Source organism: Ursus maritimus, unplaced genomic scaffold, assembly GCF_017311325.1.
Source record: "Ursus maritimus isolate PB19 unplaced genomic scaffold, ASM1731132v1 scaffold_25, whole genome shotgun sequence".
Taxonomy (NCBI): Eukaryota; Metazoa; Chordata; class Mammalia; order Carnivora; family Ursidae; genus Ursus; species Ursus maritimus.
The window spans coordinates 39,455,821-39,473,338 of record NW_024425008.1 but is presented as its reverse complement, the minus strand read 5'-3'; the positions used below and the strand labels follow the sequence as shown (position 1 = coordinate 39,473,338).

The 17,518-nt window shown below is 38.5% G+C and overlaps 1 protein-coding gene across 2 annotated transcripts in view; it reads right to left on the bottom strand.

The window, feature by feature from the left end:
- GNG2 (G protein subunit gamma 2) overlaps nucleotides 1–17,518 on the bottom strand; it is a 110,974-nt gene that overhangs the window by 76,200 nt on the left and 17,256 nt on the right. The gene's annotated exons all lie outside the window — the stretch shown is intronic.

The window sequence follows — 17,518 nt, the reverse complement described above, 5'->3', positions numbered from 1 at the left end:
CGTAAAGAACCTGATACGCAGTACTCTGTAAATAGTAGTTCCCTTCAAGTTTCCAATCACAGTCTTATTCTGCAATGGGCCTGTGGTCAGAAGCATTGATCCTTCCTACTTAGGGTTTCTAGTCTCTCATACCAAGAGTTGATAAGGCAGCCACAATATGAAGAAATTCCTATTTGGGAACCAAAGCGTAAGGTCATTGACTATTTAGGGTTGGTGGGATATGTGAAAATCTTTCTTTAGCTCTCCCAAATGAATGACATCTTGCCTGGATAATTTTTTCTATAAAGGGAACTGCAGATGTTTCATTTCCCTGGGGAGTTTATGGTCTCCATGCAGCTGCATCTGAAATCAGTATTTTGAATATTATCTGGCCTTTCTTCCAGATGTTATAAGATTTCTTCCTCACTGAAGCTTGAAAATGTTATAAGTAATGTCTTGATATTTTTCTCTAGATGTTAACATCCATGTACAGGCTAAGCCTTTGATCAATTCTGGAAACACTTCTTACCCTCGATTGTTGATTCTTTAAAATGTATTTCTTCAATCAGCTTAAGTACTTACTCTATTATTTTTAAGTTAAAACACTGTGCTCAATCCTAGAAATGAATCATTGTGGTCTGCCATTATTTATACATATTTACTTAAGCCATCTAATGTTGGATTTGAATCTATAGTTAATAAGCATACTTCCCTAATTAACTATTTGGAAGTTCTCTATGTAAACTCTTTACTACTTCTAGAAATGTCCTTAATTGTACTGCAATTTTTACTACATGGCCTTTGTTTCATGGCTTTCCATTTTCTTTATTATCATGTAGAGTATATTTAAGTCATTTATTGAAACAGACTCTTTTGGTTGTTCTGTATCAGACAATTTTAAAATTTATTTTTTTCCTCCTCTTTTGTAATTTTGTTCTTTGGAGTTCCAACATTAAAAAATTAGTTGGCTATTTTGAAAATTCTTTTTCACTTTTTTTTTTAAATTTTTGGATACTAAGGTTATTTTATTGAAGATTTCTGAGACATTTTCATCGGTATTTTAACAAATTTACTATGAAGAAGACTGTCCATACTGCTACTTAAGCCATTGGTTTCTAAGAGGTAAGAAATTTCTACTTGTAAATTCCACTCTTTAAAAGTAAATACAGGAGTACTGCAGGTATTTTTTTAAACTGATGATAAAATTCTTACAATAAGTAATATTCCTCACCCACCTTATAACTTAAGGTTTTTTTCTTTCTGAGCCTCTGTTCAACAGATAAAGTTATGTTTCAAAGAAAATTAAAATGTAAATGATTAGTTTCCTCTGTTAAGATCCTACTTTTAAGAAAGTCTTGGCTAATCCAGAACCAAATGAAGAAACAACGCGCTTACCACACAAAGCTCAGAGCGCCGCCTTCACCTGCAATAATGTGGCACCATAGCAGCAAAGTTGGAATGAGAGCAAGTGGCACAAAGCCCTTCTTTACTATTCTTTAAGTCAGCTTATCACATCTATCCCTGGGGACTGGAATAAGGAACTCCTCTGTATTCTACTCTAAGAACAAGCTTTAGCACTAAGAGAAGAAAAGCTATGTATTTTTATATTTATCTTACATCTAGTCTTTTAAACAAATTTCCAGTTCTAAAAGAAACAAAAACTCTTTTTTTTTTTAATGATTTTTTATTATATTATGTTAGTCACCATACAGTACATCCCCGGTTTCCGATGTAAGGCTCGATGATTCATTAGTTGCGTATAACACCCAGTGCACCATGCAATACGTGCCCTCCTTACTACCCTCCCCTCTGAGGTCCTCAGTTTGAAAAAACAAAAACTCTTATACACTGAGGAACACATTCTTTTTTTAAAGTTCAGTGTCTATTTGGAAACCATTATAAAATATTTTTGAAAGATATAAAACAAGACTTGTAACAGAGAGACCTGGGAAAATAAAGAATATAAAAAAAGTTGATCCTTTCCAAATAACATACGATTAATGCAGTTTTAATTAAAATCTCCAATGGTTGTTACCTCCTTTTTAGACTGTAACAAAATGAACTTAAAGTTTATATGAAAAAAAAAGCCAAATAACACCAAGAAATATTGAAAAAGAAGAGTGAAATGGGACTTGGCTGCTTTCCTATATATTACAACCTAAAACAAAACTACTGGAATCAAGATAGTATCATATTGACACAGGAATAGAAGATCGTCCCAGGAACTATAATGCAAGGTACAGAAATTAAAATAAGTAAAAAATATAGGACTACGGTGGCATTGCAATTCAGTACAGAAAAGAGGGTTTTTAAAATAAATGGTGTCGTTAGACTGGATACACATTTGAAAGAACATAAAGTTATATTTCTACCTGACACCATATACAAAATATATTCCAGATGGATTTAATATATGCATATAAAAATAAATCAATTAAAGTATTAGAAGAAGAGCTAGGAGAATATATATATTACCTTAGATAAAGGAAACCTCCCTAAGCAAGATAAAAAACCATAAAGGAAAAGATACACATATGTGACTAAATATAAAAAATATTTTTTGTATGGCAAAAGAGACTATAAACAAAATCAAAGGCAAACGAGAGACCAGGAAATAAGTAACTATAACACACAAAGTCTTATTATCACTAATAAACGAAAAGCCCCCTACAAACTGAGGGAGTCAGATAACTTTATAGAAACATGGGCAAAAGACAAGAAATGAAAATTCGCAGAGGAAATGCAAAAGAGCAATAAAAGCATATGAAAATATGCTCAACCTCACCGAAATTCAAGAGATATCAATTAAAATAGAATAGCATTCTTCATCCTTTAGAATAGTAATACCCAGGGGTCACCGGAATATAGGAAACGAGCAATTTCATACTTACTAGTGGGAGCCTGAACTGGTGTAACTCTTGGAAAGAAATCAGGTAAGGTATTTTAAAGTTTGAGATCTCTGTGCCCTTTGACTCGACAACACCCCTCCCCATGCCCCATGTCCGCCCTGGCAATCAACCAGAGTGAAGCACTAGAGTATAAAGACATACTCATCAGGGGAAATACAATCACAACCGAGGCAGACACTGTTAATTTCTCTCCATGGGGGACAGCGCAGTGAACACTACACACTCATTAACATGAGTGAGTCAGATCCATACCAATGAGCTGGGTGAATGTCTGTGACATTTGTCATGTAAAACATAGTTGATGGTAATAATTACATTGGAGAAATCTTCAAAAACACAGTATGCACGTGTGTGTTATTTTTCTGTAGGAAACTGCTGATAGGTGTGTGTGATGGAGCTATACAAAACTGCTGATATTCAACTGCTTTTGATCTAATAATATGTCAATTTAGTAGGTCACAACCTAACATATGTTTATTACATATGTAGGCGCATGAAAAAAAATGTGAAATGATACAGCCCAGGGCACTGACACTGGTTATCTGGAGAAGGGAGGAGATAAGGAAGGAAAGGGTAAATAATTTTTCACACACCTTACCTGTTAAACTTGCAAATTAAAAACATCTAATAAAGAAAAAAATTAAAGAAAAATAGCAAAGAAATAAGAAGCTCAGCCTGCATATTACTTGAACACCTATATCTAGGGGCAAAATCCATAGCGATTGTCTTTAATTTTCTTTTTTTTTTTTTTAATTTATTCAGTTGAGAGAGACAGAAAGAGCAAGAGAGCATGAGTCGGGGGCGGGGGGGGGGAGGAGCAGAGGGAGAGGAAGAAGCAGACTCCCCCACTGAGCAGGGCATCCCAAACGTGGGGCTCAATCCCAGGACTCTGGGATCATGACCTGAGCTGAAGGCAGACACTCAAACTGAGCCACCCAGGTGCCCCTATAGCAATGGTCTGTTTAACTTTATCAAATGTAGCAAACAAAAACCAATTTATTTCCCTGTCTCTTTCACCAAGATAGTTCAAAGCGAAAACCCGAACCAATTCTTTGTTATTTAAAAAAAAGAATTTCAGAATACATCTGCAACAAGACTAATAAAAACGAAAATTCGGAGAACGTTAAGTATTGGCAAGGGCAGCAACAAAAACACTTTTACACTACTAATTAAGAATAAATTGGTGTAACCACTTTAAAACAATACGGCATTACCTAATAAAGTTAAACCTTGCGTATTCTATGACCTAGCAACTGAACTCCAAAGCACCATGTCTTAGAAAACTCCTGGATGACGACTAGGACACTTGTACAGAGGGTACAGAACAGCATTTTCATGAGAGGAAGAAGCCTGAAGCCACCAAAATGGGTAGAACGGATCAAGTGTGGTATATGTCATACAGTGGAGGAGCAATATTGATATACTAATTACTCTTTGATCGTGGTGAAAATAAGTGAACTATAACTACATATGTCCACCTGTGTGAATCTCAAAACATAATGTTAAATAAATTCCAAATGAGAGAAAAAGCATGATTCCATTTCAGAAACAGGCAACACTAAAAAAAAAAAAAAAAAAAAAAAAAAAAAAAAAAGCAGGGGAATGACAAAAAGTCCAGATTACGGCTTTCTAGGAACGGGGAGAAAGGAGGAAGGGAACAATGATAAGAAAATAGGAATCTTTAAAAGTGATACTTATCAATAAAGCTAGTAGGGGGAAAGATGGGGAACTGTATGTGTGCTTGTTTTATTAGTTGTCTTTAATGTGTGTGTACATGCATGTATTCTTCTGATGTATGGTATGTTTCACTCGCACACACGTGCACATGCACACACACACAGAAAGAATCTAGGTCAATGTCTGCTTATGCCTACAAAGCCTGTTCTACTACTGAAGAAGTCACTTAAACATCTTCCCAGTATATTTTGCATTATAGATGTTTAATACATAGATTAATGAGTATATTTCTAGAATGAATAGATATAATATAGCCCTATATATTTCTAGAATGGATGGATATGACTACATAAATGGATGGACACTCCTGGGAGCCATCTCCTTCCAGGGTCAAGGTAAAACAGAAATTTCTCTCACGCAATTTTTTTGTAGTGCACCGGAAGTGGGACAGAATATCACAGAAAATCCAAGATAAACACCACCTCACCTTGGGAAAACTTCATTTGCTAAGTTACAGCAAAAACCAAAGGTAACGTTCCTGAGTAGAGTTCCACAGGCTCTACTTTCACCCTGGGTTCATACCTTTCACTCACATTATTATTAAATGACACCAAAACTCAAACCATGGCTATTAAGATGGCTAAGAGTAGGAAAGAAATGACTTTTATTCACTACAAACCGTGAGTACCCAGGAAACACAGATTTATTGAGAGTAGACCGCCTGGAGCTCTATGTCCAGACATGACAGTGTTGGTCCTGATTCACAGCAGTGGGGCAGCTAAGGGTATTCTAAATAAGGCGGTGTTTCACCAGGTAAAGGAAGCAATTAGAAAGGGAGGAAATCTGCCCTGATTCCCATCCTCTACAGCTGCTTGAAATCAAAGTTATACCCCTGACTGAATCACTACTAACTCTGAGATACTGGCTTCTTTTCCTTTCCAAGGATTATTTTGAATATTTGGACTTTGACTTTACTCACTCTATTCTGTCTACTGCTGTTAGGAGTTCGGTAAATACTCTGATTTAGCTAAGATGGTTTACCGACAGGATATCCTGCATCTAGTTTAACTGAGGCCAGAGGAAAAGGTGATTAGACAAACTGAATACATGTTATTTTTAAAAGGAAAAGACAAAAAAGTCAAGGTAGCTATAGGCCCTTCATCATCTCAAGTAAACCAAAATAATATGATACTGAGCCACCTCCAAAATATGACTTATTTACAGGTGTGACATTTTTACTTCTAGCATTAGGGCTAGAAAGGTCCACGTGGTACTCAGGATCTGGAAATGCAGGTGCAGCATGATCCATAAGGAAAATAGCCTTAAGTTTTCCGTTAGCAAATAAAAAAAGGGAAATTAATTGCTGCTGCTGTTGAATTTTTTCTGCAGTTTTACGACTGCTTTTTAAAGTATCAGCTTCATTGAAATATAATATACACACCGTATATAATTCACTCTTTTAAAGTATACAGTGCAGTAACTTCTAGAATATTCACAGTTATGCATCTATCACTATTGTTCCAGAACATTTTTATCAACCTCCCAAAAAAAACCCATACCCATTAGCACTCACCCCATTTCCCCCTCTGCCACCCCAGCTCCTGTAACCACTAATCTACTTTCTGTCTCTATGGATTTGACTGTTCCGGACCTTTCAATAAATGGAACCATATAACATGTGCCTGTTGTGTCCGGTTTCTTTTACTTGGCATACTGTTTTCAAGGTTTATCCACATTGTAGGCATGAATCTGTATTTCATTCTTTTTTATGCAAATAATATTCCATCGTATAGATATATCACAATTTCATCCAGGGATCAATTGATGGACATTTGGGTTGTATCCTCCAAGTTGCTTACTTCTGTTGAAGAGCAAAAGAAAGCCGAGGAAGCAGAAGAAACTGAGGTTTAGTTCAGAATCAACCTAAGCCAGGGATTAATAAACACAATTACTGTTATAACTGCAATTTACACCCAATTATTGTAAGACACCCTAGTCCCAGAGGGTATCGATGGAAATATCAACTATGCTAACATGGAATATTTCAGAATTTTTTCTTACGCTATTAGTGAAGGAAGAAGAAGGGAAAAGGAAACAAGACGTAATGCGTAATATCCTCCAATGGGTGAGCAAACTGCGGCACGCCAATCCACCAGAATACTACGCCATAATAATAGAAACAAACTAGTGATCCTTACAACACGGATGTGTCTCCTGCAATTATGCTGAGCAAAAAAAAGCTAGAAAAAGCAAATATGATTGCAGTTATGTAAAATGCTAGAAAATGCAAACTCTTCTAGAGTGACGGAAGGCAGATCAGTGACTGCCTGAAGATGGGGATGGGAGGGAAAGATGGTTACTGGGTATGAGGGAACTCCGGAATGGAAATGTTCATTATGTTGACTGTGCTGATGGGTTTCCCGGGTGTGTTCAGTTAAAACGCATCAACTTTAATTATGTATCATTTACTGTATGCCAATTATACCTCGATAATGTTAAGAAACTTTTTTAAAAAGTGAGTATACCCTCCAAAAAAGTATTTAAAGGACTACTGTGTGAAAAAGACTGCCTTTGTTTTGCATATATGGTTTTTAACTTTGTAAGAAGTCAAATTATTCTCATTTTATACACAAAGAAACTTGAGATAGAGAATTCAATAATCTGCCAAAGCGGCTGCTGTCGATATTAAACGGAGAGCTCTTAATCTTTTTTTTTTTTTTAAAGATTTTATTTATTTATTTGACAGAGACAGAGACAGCCAGCGAGAGAGGGAACACAAGCAGGGGGAGTGGGAGAGGAAGAAGCAGGCTCATAGCAGAGGAGCCTGATGTGGGGCTCGATCCTGGAACGCCGGGATCATGCCCTGAGCCGAAGGCAGACGCTTAACCGCTGTGCCACCCAGGCGCCCCCCTTAATCTTAACCCCCAAACCCACCTTCTTTTCTCTATACCACACTGCCACTCACTGTTCCTATTACAGACCCAACTCTTTTTTCTGGAATCCCTGTGTCCCAGCATTTCCCCAGTTGGAATGCTCTGGCCCACAGAAGAGGATCATGCTTTACCGTGGTATTACAAATTTGTTTTCTTTTGCCTGTCATGGTATGCTGCCACAAATACCTCTCCAATTATGGGGATTTGTCCGAGTCAGTTGATTTATTCATTTTCAGTGGATGAGAGTAGTTAATCTGGATTAGATCAAGGCAAGTAATCCTGGTCCCTGGGTCAAAGAAGTGAAAATAATTCATCTGAGATTAAAAGCAAGTTGAATAAAACTGGCCATTGAACTCACTAGCTGAGCATTGCATTTCACTGGGATAATAGGTCCCTCTTTTGAATATGGGAGGTCCAAGAATGTGGACTATTCAAAGTTGCTCTGAGGTGTCTATCTACTTTTGGCCAACCCTAGCACTAAACTTGAGCTCTAGGTTGAGTTTGCCGTCCCCTCTCTGTATGGGACAAGCACCAGAGTGGCCCCCTCACCTCTGTACAGCCTCCAGATCATCTTAGCACATACACAGCTGAACTTTGTCCAAATGCTACCATTGTGCTTGGGCCCATTTGATCATGGGCTATAACCTGGTTTAAGTAAAAAGACTGAAAAAAAATGCAAGGTGGTTAAAACAATTGTTTTTGTGGGGCGCCTGGGTGGCACAGTGGTAAAGCGTCTGCCTTTGGCTCGGGGCGTGATCCCGGCGTTATGGGATCGAGCCCCACATCAGGCTCCTCCGCTATGAGCCTGCTTCTTCCTCTCCCACTCCCCCTGCTTGTGTTCCCTCTCTCGCTGGCTGTCTCTATCTCTGTCAAATAAATAAATAAAATCTTTAAAAAAAAAAAAAACAATTGTTTTTGTAAGATAAATAAATCTGGGGGAGGAAGGAATGCCATTTCTTTCATGCAAGACTTTCATAATGAAGGTTCACTATGCTAGATATCTTCCATTTGCCCTTCAGACCCATTCTCCATCCCACCCCACCAAGCTCTATGCCCTAGGAAACTAAACTGTATGAACTCAGCAGCAGACTTCCTGGCTCTTTGTCTTCCAGTTGGGTTTGGCCAACAGGGAGCACAAGCAGTTCAGAGGGAGTCCAGTGTATAGGTTTCCCGGGATCCCTGCCCCCAGAATCATTATAATCTGGCTCCACACCTTTCCTGGAGGCTATAGCTTCTCTCAGGAGGCCTCTCCTCCCAGCCCTCATCCCTTCAGTCCCATAGACTGTAAAGGAGCCCCAGAGAAGTGCACTTTCCTTATATTCTGCCCACGTCCTCATAAATATTCTCTTTCTTAAGCTCTCCTAAAATCAACCAGTTTGAGGATGCCGATTGTTTCCAGTACAGCAGACATTTTCTGAGGGCTAAGAATATGCCTTATTCAGAAAATGAACTTACTCCAAGTCCTTGATTTATATGAAAACATTGACATTCGTGAGGTTGATATCAAGCCCAGGCAGAAATAAACAATGGCTAGGTGAGGTGTGGAAAGGAGAGCTCAAATGCCACGGATTCAAACTTACTGCACTGGCGGTCATGTAACGCAAAGACATACGCACCGGGTTTACGAGCACGGCAAAGGTTGGCAGATGCATTTCTCAGATTTTAAAATGTGAGAGATGTAAAACATTTTCAGGTTGCTAGATCATCTTCTTCATGCTTACAAATCATATTTCCATGGTGCCTTCCACATTTCTGCATATATTACTCAGATTGAGACTTTAAGCCACTTTTGGGGGGAGTCTAACGATCAATAGGAAGAAAGAGATGTTTGCTACAATAAAAACTGCCTAAATGGCAAATCTAAGAAAGAGAGCAGATTTCAGAGGTACCATCTGTTTTCCTTCATTGAGAGGTATTATCATATATAATAAAAAATGCTATAAAAGTGATGCTTCTGTGTCAGACATAAATTATAATCTCAACCAGATTTTGATTACTGAGAGCTTCTATCAAGGATGTAAGTCCATTAAGGAAAAAGACGGATCTGATCCCATCTAAGCACAAAACAACTAACGACCCATCTCCAGAATTAACCCAACTATAGTGTTCCCAAATAAAGAAAATTCTATAACTAGAATAACTACTTGAAGGCTGATTTTCTTTGATGATTTTTCTCTAATGAAGGCAAAATATCACGTAGCACCAAGCTTTTAAGGAAAAAGGCTAAGATGTTGAAATATTAATATGATACTTTAGTTTGAGTGCGTGTGTGCACGCATGTGTGGGTGTGTGCGTGTTTCCCACTGATTACAAGCCACAGATGAAAAAGAGAAACTCATTGAACTAACTTGAGCCAGAAAGGTAAGCTCTAGCCTTATATTCATTATGACTGCCTAAAGGAACTCAGGGAGTATTTGAAAGAAGATTAAAAAAAAAAAAAATCTGGAGGACTCTGGCAGCTTCCATTTAATTTTGCATAACACCAGATGGCTCTTACAAAGTTCTCACCTCTTATTTTCCAAATGAGTGGTAAATTCATGCTTTTGATTTTTCCTAAGTCAATGCAATGTATCAATGAATAATACGCTTTGCATTTGTACAGCATTTTACAATTTACAGTGTTTTCCGAGTCATTATCTCAACTAATTTTTACAGCAGTTCCGACATAGGGCAAATATTATAACCCCCATTTTATGGATGAGAACACAGACCTGGAGATATCATTCAGAACTCTTTGTAGCAATTTGAATTTGCTTAAGTAAAAAATGGAAAATGGAAATGTATTGACTCACATCAACTGAATTCATGGTCTCCAGTGGCTAGTGAGCTCTCTCCCTTTATCTGTCTCTCGTTTGCTGCCCTTCTGTGCATCAGACTTCATTCTCTCAGCAGACTGAAACATGGCCTTATGTGACTCTTACTGCCTTGAGATGAGAAAGGATGGGACCTCATCCTCAACTTGGGTTGGAATATTCCAGAGGAAGAACCTACTGGCCCCTGCTGGGTCACATGTCCACCCTTTGAACCGACTCCTGTGGTCTAGGGGTGAAATACTGTGGTTTCCCCTGCTTGGGTCAAGTCCCCACCCTTGTGGCCAGTATTACGCAAACAAACAAACAGGAATAGAGCCAGTGAGGAAACTGTGAGGAGAGTGTCAGCCATCCGAATTTGTATGTACTGTATTAATTAAATGGCCCTGGGGCAGAATAGAATGACTCCATAACCAGATCTTTCGAGCACAAGCCCAGCGCCCATCTGCTTTACAGCACAGCCCCTCATGAAGGAGCCACCAAGGTGTCCTGGGCCTCTTTGTTCCTCACAGTTACCAGTGCAGTCTGGCTCAAGAATAAAACTTGGAATAGACTCAGGGTCAAGTCTTGATCATATCCCTCGTCAGCTATGCTCACAGGCAACTTACTTAACCTCTGAGAACCACAGCTCCCTCTTCGTAAAATAAATAATCCCTGCGTCACAGGGTCATCCACAGGATCCAGGGAGATAATGTACTCCAGATGACTTTGAAAATTATACAGAACTACCTTAAGGTTTATTACTTAAGTTGTAAATTTGAGGGACGCTAAAATTACACAGTAACATTCTTCAGTGTAGTCCTCCCTCCCACTATGCTCTACTGGCATCACTTTGGTGCTGACATTTTTTGAGTTTTCAAAAGACACAGCTTAAAAAGAAGTTCAAGTAGCATCTCCAAATTAAAAGATTTAGTCCAGAAGAGCAGCTTACTAACAGATGGTTTAGTGGCACTTATCACACTCACCTTTCCAATACAGATTAACCAAAAGATGAACATTTCTGGAAGATGCACTAGAAACTATTAACTGTGGTAACCTCCAGGGAGTGGGGCTAGAAATTGGTGTTTGGAAAGAAACTTCTATTTTTCATTTATGCCTGTCTCAAAGACTGCTTGAATTTCAAAAATCTTACACATCTATTCCTAATACAAAAACTAATTAAAAGCATGGCTATCACAGAAAAGAAATATAGTATAATACCTAGTAGAGTGTCTGACACATAAAAAGCTTTCGGTAAGTTCTTGTTGATCGATCAAACTAGGTATTTCTAGTTACCAACCTTCCAGCAAAGTAAAATCAACTTCACTAGAATAAAAGCCATCTTTCATCTCTGTGACTGTACATGTTTTCCATTAATCATATCGTGAGGAATGTTCATTGCCCCCCTGCTGAGGATATGATTTTAAACTCTTACACCGTCACACACCAAACATGAAAGCTACCTTCTTAATTCCCAACTATAAAGCACAGGGCATGCATCTACCTCTCAACTCTGTCACTGCTGCGCTCATAGGCATACTTCCCTATTAACTTCGGAGGATGCTGGGCTTCTAGGAACCATTCTATTTTACAGCTGGGGGTTTGCATGATATTTTCTAAGAAATTAAAGGTTACATGACAGCATATGCCAGACCTAAAAGACAGATTTAAATGGTATCTTTTTAAATGATGCCATGGCTGGCTATGAAGTTTGGATGCTGTGCACTGGCTAAGTGCTGTTACTGGTTGCCTAGTTACATCTCTGTAGAAAGGTCAAAACGGTTGCCTCTAAATCTAGAAGGAATTAAAAAACCTTAAAGCTTCATAATTAAACCAAGGATTGTGTGAGCCCTTATGTAAGCATCCCTTAAAACAAGTCCCCATCAGACTTTGATCACATGACAGCCCCCGGGGATGTCCAAGGAGATGTTTTAATAAAAGGCATTTCTCTATCTGAAATTTGTTACCTTGCTCACATTTCATTAAAGTTATCACATCTGGACTCTTTCTATTTTATCATATCCCACTGCAGTCTGCAACTACAGGATATTAAAAAACTGTCCAACCTCGTTGACACAGCGTCTATCCCATGAAAGATAGAAGACTGCCCAGTGTTTTAAATGGTTCAACTTAAAAAACAATTTGTTATTGTGATCAGCTTTGAAAATTATAGGCCAGTGTATAATCTAGTAACAAAAACTATACATCTTAATAAACAACTGGTGTCTTAACTATCAGAGATGTCCCTCCCTCATCCCCTGCAGCGTTTCCTCATCAGTTCTACCTTGCAGGCACTTTTAGGTCTAAGTATCTTCTCTGAGTAATGGCACAGGATAGCACAACAATTTTGATCTAGAAACTTAACATGAATGTATTAAAATGGCTAAGGCTTCTTGCAGAATTTAAAGAGAGGGAAAAGCAGTCTTTTTTTTTTTTCTTTTTCTACTTGAAATCCAATCAATTTTTTTTTAAGGTAAAATTCACATAACAGAAAATTAACCATTAACCATTTACAGCGTACAATTCAACAGCACTTGGTATATCTACAGTGCTGTGCTGCCATCACCTCTCTCTAGTTCCAAGACATTTCCATCACCCCCAAAGGAACACTGCACCCAGAGTGGTCATTTGGACCTCTTATTTATTTACATTCACCCTCTAATTTCTCTCTGGCAAAGAATAAGAGAATCTGGGTTTAAATGACAGCATAATGATTTGGTATGCTTTCATTTCTTCTGGAACTTGTTTGATTCAGAAAAAAACAGCAGAGTCTAAAGCTGAAATGACACTAGTCCTAACAAAATGAAATCAGGATTGGTTGTCCTGGAAGGAAGGAACCCAAAAAAGGGGTTGAGGAAGATATCAAAATAATTCACAGTTCTATCCAAGACCTATCCTTGTCAGAAACCCAGACCCTACCTCCACAACTGAGAGTACTCAATTTATTTTGGAAAACAAAAGGGGGCGGGCTGGTTATTGAAGGAGAATTACTTGTACCCACCAACTAGGGCAGTTTGGAAGATGGGGAAGAATTAAATACATTTTTTAAAAAAGAAGAAAAAAAGTGTCATTTTCTGAAAGTCCAAAGTCTGTTCTGGGGAAGCTAATTTATTGTTCTTGCAGTCTTCTTTATCCCAATGGCTTAAAGAACAAAAATATCCCAATAAAGGTCACAGAAATGTAAAAACTGAGACCCTAGGATCTTCAATATTCCAGTTTTCTCTGTCTGGCTTGGGGTGGCTAACACAGGGCGGTGTGCAATGGAAGCAGGAAGGACTGAGCAAGAGTCTTTACCTGAATGCAGCTACTCAGATCAGGGCAAGTAGCCCACTCTCTATAGTGGGCGGGTCAGGAAGCACCAAGGTCCTGAGCTGGGTAAGACGCCAAGCCAGGATCCACTCCAATCCCTTCCCCTCAGGCTTTCAAGATCATCTTCCTAATACTTATCTCCTTCTGGACAGTCTATGCTGTCTCTTAGGCAGGAAAGTTCAGTCTTGTCGTACAGAAGACAGGATTCAGACTAAGAGAGCCCTGTGCTGCTTTGGCAAACTTGGGTTTTATCATTTCCACACGTGCTGACATGCTGACAAAGATGTAGTGAGGTCACTTCAGTGACAAAGTTACTAAAGATGTGCTCATGGAAGGCATCTTGTAGGAGGGTGTTGGTTAACACTGGAGAACTGAAAGGGTAGGGCATGAGATGTAACACTTCCTAAATGTCACAAGTTCTTCTTAGTGCTGAATCTGAGGGTTTGGGTTTTTTGCTTTTTTCTTTTTTTAAGTTGGTTTGGGCAAACATGTGGATACAGATTTTCCAAGAGCTGGAATCACTCCTATCTTCAACCCAAACCCTGGGGGGGGGGGTTGTTTGTTGTCATTACCTAGTTCAATCAAAATTTCTATTTTGGGGCACCTGACTGGCTCAGTCAGTGGAGTGAGTTACTCTTGATCTCAGGGTTGTAAGTTCGAGCCCCACAATGCGTGTAGAGATTATTTTAAAATAAAATATTTATTTACTTATTTATTTTATTTTTTAAAAGTAATCTCTACCCCTAACGTGGGGCTCAAACTCACAACCCTGAGATCAAGAGTCACATGCTCTTTAACGATTCATGGACACGACAGCTACTTACCACTAGAGCCGTTTGTTAGACATCTGGTGGGGTGACCAACCATCCTGATTTGCCCAGTACTGGCCCAGTTTTAGCACCAAAAGTTCTGTGTCCCAGGAAACCCCCAGTCTTGGAAAAATCAGGATAGTTTGTTACCTATTGCTAGCCCTAGGTTTGGTCTTCAGATCTGCATTGTTGGAATGTTTGTAAGTGGACAGAGAGGGGACTTGCTACAAAAATAACTGAAAAATTTTTAAATCTCCAACAAAAATTTCCAACTACATTCTACTCCAGAGATGATTTTCAAAAAAATAATCCAGTGGTCTATCTGACTCAGAGGCAAGAAATGGTTTCTTACTTTGTGGGGATAACCTACCCGATATATGATGGAAATTAAACCATACTTTGAAATTAGCTATAATAAATACCACTACAGTGAGGCTCTAAAATATTATGTTATTTTTTCCTCCAATTTCCACATTTTAGAACTTAATAAATAGAGCATAATATGACAGGCAGACATAACAGCATAAAATAAAAATCTCCCATTTCTTTGGTACTATTCAAAGACCTTGGAACCCGCACATGGTGGGCAAACTCCCCAGAGTTAGAGAAACTCCAAAAGCAGCACACTCTCCCGAGGCCACACCCATAGTACCAAAAGGTCTGGCCAAGAAAGGAGCTGTGGGACTTCAACCTATCCACTGGATCCAATGCCAAATACTCCAAGTAAAGCAAAAGGCTTCAGGGCCTCCATCTACAAAACAGGATTTGCAGAGTCAAGACTTCAACAATCTGGGAACCTTAACCCTGCTCAACCCTACACAATGAAATGTTAGACACTCCTACCTCTGCTACCTGAGGCCTTTCTGCTTTTCTGAATAACTAATCTCTTTCACTTTGTAGCAAACAGAATAATGGCCTCCAAATAAGTCCATGTCCTAATCTTTGGAACCTGTGAATGTGTAACCTTTACAAGGGAAAAGGGACTTTGAATTAAGGACTTTCAGATGGGGAGAGTATCCTGGATTATTCAGGTGGGCCAAATCTTATCACATGGGGCCTTGAAATCAAAGAAGCCTTTCTGAGTTCAGAGCTAAGAGACACAGAGTAGAAGACATAGAGATGCAATGCTGTTGGCTTTGAAGATAGAGGAAGGTAGACTCTAGAATTCTCCCCAGAGCCTCCAGAGGGAAAGGTAGCTCTATTGATGCTTTGCTTTTAGCCCAGTGAGATCCCTACAGAACCAAACCTGCAGAACCGTAATGTTTATTGCTTTGAGCCACTAAGTTTGTGATAATTTGTTATGGCAGCAAACAGGAAAGGAATATATCCTTCATCACTGCTGCTTTTCAATTTGCGTGATGCTTTAGCAGTATTTTGTTCTAAACCCCAATATTTGACCATTTCTTACCCAGTGTTTAATTTGCTTCTTTATATAGACTTAAAAAAACAGATTTGGTACGAGAGCAAATTTGCTCAAAATTCCTCCAATAGTGCAAAATACCATTTTTCTTTACATGTCTACTTCGTTTCATTTCTTTCTTTAGTTTGTTAGCACATGACCACTTACCTAAGGAGCCACTGAGCATAACTGCAATCAGTAATTTTGCATGAAGCAAAAATGCTTGTGAGAATGGAAAATGGCAACCTCTCTAAGGTTGTATGCAAAGACACAGTAGTTCTCAATGTCTCCTTAGGGTGCTCTGGATATCACAATGACTGGAAGATGCCACTGGCCTTCTGTGAGACAAGAACGGGAATACCAAAGAGTACAACGAAGAATTGTCCTACTCAACTTGCCAGCAAGTCCCATTGAGAAACTCTGCCTGGACTGATTTGAAACACTGAAGTTCATTCATCAGCATGAAAGAAATCAACACAAAAACATCAGACAGAAAACATCAAATACTTATAAGACAGTCTTCATTATTAGCAATATAGTAGTCCCCACTTATCCGTGGTTTTGTTTCTGCAGTTTCAGTGGCCCTTGGTCAACTGCGAGGAAGCAGGTGATCCTCTGCCTAATGCTTTCCCACAATGCCTGTGTCATTCACCTCATTTCCTCTCACATGCAGTTTATCATCACGTGCCATCACAAGAAGGGTGAGTACAGTCCAATAAGATATTTTAAGAGAAAGACCATAGTCACATAACTTTTATTACAGTATATTGTTATAAGTGTTCTATCTTATTATTGTTGTTAATCTCTTACTGTGCCTAATTTATAATTAAACTTTATCATATATATGTGTGTATGTATATACATATATATATATATATATACAGATACATATATATGAAAAAGCACCGTATACGTACGGTTCAGTACTAGTGCAGTTTCAGGCATCCAGTGGGGCGTCCTGGAACGTATCCCCCACAAATAAGGGGGGACTACTGGATTTGGTAGAATGTAGGGATGGCTCTGTACTCACTTGTAAGATACTAAGTACTTAAATCCAAAAGAACTTCAATATGGGGTAGCTATACGTGGTCTTAAAAGCACATTCACACAGGCCTTTCTTCTAATAAGCTCTAGACCAGAGATTCTTTTTTTTTTTTTAAGATTTATTTATTTACTTGAGAGAGAGAGAGGGAGAGGGCAAAGGGAGAGAATCTTCAAGCAGACTCCCCTCTAAGCACAGAGCCTGATGCAGGGCTCTATCTCACAACCCATGAGATATGACCTGAGCAGAAAACAAGAGCTGGACGCTCAACCAACTGAGCCACCCAGGCGCCCCCTAGACAAGAGATTCTAAGTTTCTAATACTAGCAAATACTAAATATTTGCTAAATAAATACATGGGTGAAAGACTAAGTAAACTAAGTCAGGTTATAGGTAGATAGTATTTTTTATTAGCACTTTTCTGTAACCACTAAATAGTTATGTAAACAAACAATTAAAAATCCAACAACCAAATTCAAACCATTGACATATAATCCAACGGGGAAAGAAGAGAAATAGGTGGTAGGATAAATGAAAAATATTGGCCATGAATTGATAGTTGCGGAAATTGAGTGATATTATATTATATTATTCTATTTTGAAAACAGCTTGAAATTTTTCCTAATGAGGTTAAATTTTAAAATAGGGGAAAAAATCCACGTTGCTTAGATCG